The sequence below is a fragment of the Epinephelus lanceolatus genome, chromosome 24 (genome assembly GCF_041903045.1).
Source record: "Epinephelus lanceolatus isolate andai-2023 chromosome 24, ASM4190304v1, whole genome shotgun sequence".
NCBI classification, from domain to species: Eukaryota; Metazoa; Chordata; class Actinopteri; order Perciformes; family Serranidae; genus Epinephelus; species Epinephelus lanceolatus.
Window position 1 is genome coordinate 20,262,501 of NC_135757.1, and position 3,802 is coordinate 20,266,302.

The window sequence follows — 3,802 nt, forward strand, 5'->3', positions numbered from 1 at the left end:
ACTGAAAACAAATGAATGACAGAAACTAAATCCAGACTGGTCTTTCCACAGCTACCCTGCTTTTTTGAGAGCATTTGGCCTGGCTCCCACCACAGTCATCCTATATGTTGGCCAGGCCATTTCTTTTGTGGAATACATGAGGGACATCCCCCCCAAGTATTCTCGAATTTCCAGCCAGACGTTGTCCCTCATCTTCAGGGAGCTAAAAAAACATCTACAGGGACATTGGCCGGACTGTCCTTGGCCACCAGTTTCTTGTTAAACAACAAAAACAGCAGAGACTGGTGGCCAAGGCAGACCTGGCCAAATGTCAGGCCTTGGCCAAGGCCAAAATCCCCTCACTCCTTGGTAAGTCTGTATTGCCTCTCTCTCTCTCTCTCTCTCTCTCTCTCTCTCACACACACACACACACACACACACACACTGTACTTTTCTGATATACATCATTATTCATTATTCTCTTCTCTCTTTAACTCTCATTTCAGAGGACATTGAACAGCCCCCCCCCCGCCCCAAGGACCCCAAGACAAGGTACCGGTTTTTTGGGTACCTTGCAGCATACCTCTGTAGCATCTACGGACACAGGGCGGGGGTCCTCACCCGCATGCGGATGTCTGAGGTGAAGGAGGCTGTGGGGGACCCCGACAGCGGCTACCTCATCAACGTAAATTTCAGTTTAATTTCAAACCCTTTCATAGTGTGATCAGGTTAAATTTTGTTTCCACAGCTTTATCCAATTGACTGCTCTCTCTGTTTTCTGTCATCTCTGTTTGTTGCAGGTCATGGACCACAAAACTGTCCGTAAATTTGGGACCGTGCAAATATACCTGGAGCCGGAGGAGTACGCATGGTTCACCCGGTGGCTCCAGCTCCGCAACCGGTCTGTGCCACTTAACAACTACTTTTTCACGTCGCTTGGCCGCGCGGAGGCCAAGGACTTGGTGAGATACGTTCGTCGGGCCTGGTCCGAGATGGGCCTCCCAGGTTCCCCCAGCCTCCTTGACCTCAGGATGGCTGTCTCGACATATGTGAGTATGACAGAGACCTGACGTTTGATTTTCACGGGGTAAATTTAATCCATACTGACCCAAGTATGAATTTGTCTTTTGTAGAATTTTGAGCAAAATGACGACGAAATGAGGAAAAACCTTTCACAGTTCATGTGCCACAGTGCCGGGACCCAGGAGAGGTTCTACGCTCTACACAAGACTGTTCAGAGAGCGATACAAATGAGGGACATGTTTGTGTGGCTCTCACTGAGAGAGGAAGAGGCAGGTCCCTCATCAGCTGCCTCCTCCTCCGCTGCCGCCTCCTCCTCATCAGCTGCCTTCTCCTCTGCTGTCGCCTCCACCTCCGCTGCTGAGGGCAGAGTAAGTGAAAACCATGTAATCACTATCACACAACAGTCCAAATTCACTGAGCTCAGTGTCAACCTGTTCTCTTTTCCGAAGGTTTTCTCACCAAAGAAGCCCAGGCTCACCACACAGGCCTTGGCCAAAAAGGTGAAGGAGAAGGTGGGCTTCTCCCCACGAAAAATGGACAAGGCGAGGAGGGCCCTTGTCATGTTGAAGAAAATCTAGTTTGTGTTTAGTGTGTGTTGTGTGTTTTTGTTCTTTGTTCAATTGTTCATATTTAAAGTTCCAACTTGTTCTATAATTGTTCATATTGCTCATTGATTGTTTACATTTATGTTGTTGAAAAAACAACATAACACAAAAATGTGTAGTATCAGACTGGTTCATCCTAAAACCTGATTGATATTTCTCTAAAATATTGTTTCTATTTAAAAAAATCATTCACTTGGTTAAAAACAGTTTTTCTAAAATCGTACTAAAAGACGGTAAGTAGGATACAGGTCGGTAATTATTAAGAGTGTTGGGATCTAAATTACCCGTCACCACTGCCGTTTTGAAGGCAGCGGGGAAGACACCCGTCTCAAGAGAGTAATTTACTATGTGTAAAATCTGTTCCTCAAAGAATCCATAAAATGTTTTTGAAAGTGATGTGGGAATCGGATCTAAAAGGCAGGTTGTTGGGATTACCTGGGAGAAAACTCGACAAAGTGTCCTCGGTCCATCAAGCAGGGCAAAACTCTCCAGTGTTTCCTCGGATAAAAGCAACTGTTCATGTGTGTTAAAAATTACATTCTGTTGAGATAAAAGACTGGATCTGATATTATTGATTTTATTTCTGAAGTGGTCTGCAAAGTCCTCGCAGAGGACGTCAATTGGCATCTTGGATGATTTATTAAAATTGGTGTTGGTTAAAGGGAAATTTCGGTTTATTTCAACCCGTCTCCTATCATCCTAAATTTGGTTCAAGTGACTAGTGACATACAGTACAGGCCAAAAGTTTGGACACACCTTCTCATTCAATGCGTTTTCTTTATTTTCATGACTATTTACATTGTAGATTCTCACTGAAGGCATCAAAACTATGAATGAACATATGTGGAGTTATGTACTTAACAAAAAAAGGTGAAATAACTGAAAACATGTTTTATATTCTAGTTTCTTCAAAATAGCCACCCTTTGCTCTGATTACTGCTTTGCACACTCTTGGCATTCTCTCCATGAGCTTCAAGAGGTAGTCACCTGAAATGGTTTCCACTTCACAGGTGTGCCTTATCAGGGTTAATTAGTGGAATTTCTTGCTTTATCAATGGGGTTGGGACCATCAGTTGTGTTGTGCAGAAGTCAGGTTAATACACAGCCGACAGCCCTATTGGACAACTGTTAAAATTCATATTATGGCAAGAACCAATCAGCTAACTAAAGAAAAACGAGTGGCCATCATTACTTTAAGAAATGAAGGTCAGTCAGTCTGGAAAATTGCAAAAACTTTAAATGTGTCCCCAAGTGGAGTCACAAAAACCATCAAGCGCTACAACGAAACTGGCACACATGAGGACCGACCCAGGAAAGGAAGACCAAGAGTCACCTCTGCTTCTGAGGATAAGTTCATCTGAGTCACCAGCCTCAGAAATCGCAAGTTAACAGCAGCTCAGATCAGAGACCAGATGAATGCCACACAGAGTTCTAGCAGCAGACCCATCTCTAGAACAACTGTTAAGAGGAGACTGCGCCAATCAGGCCTTCATGGTCAAATAGCTGCTAGGAAACCACTGCTAAGGAGAGGCAATAAGCAGAAGAGATTTGTTTGGGCCAAGAAACACAAGGAATGGACATTAGACCAGTGGAAATCTGTGCTTTGGTCTGATGAGTCCAAATTTGAGATCTTTGGTTCCAACCGCCGTGTCTTTGTGAGACGCAGAAAAGGTGAACGGATGGATTCCACATGCCTGGTTCCCACTGTGAAGCATGGAGGAGGAGGTGTGATGGTGTGGGGGTGTTTTGCTGGTGACACTGTTGGGGATTTATTCAAAATTGAAGGCACACTGAACCAGCATGGCTACCACAGCATCCTGCAGCGACATGCCATCCCATCCGGTTTGCGTTTAGTTGGACCATCATTTATTTTTCAACAGGACAATGACCCCAAACACACCTCCAGGCTGTGTAAGGGCTATTTGACCAAGAAGGAGAGTGATGGAGTGCTGCGGCAGATGACCTGGCCTCCACAGTCACCGGACCTGAACCCAATCGAGATGGTTTGGGGTGAGCTGGACCGCAGAGTGAAGGCAAAGGGGCCAAGTGCTAAACACCTCTGGGAACTCCTTCAAGACTGTTGGAAAACCATTTCAGGTGACTACCTCTTGAAGCTCATGGAGAGAATGCCAAGAGTGTGCAAAGCAGTAATCAGAGCAAAGGGTGGCTATTTTGAAGAAACTAGAATATAAAAC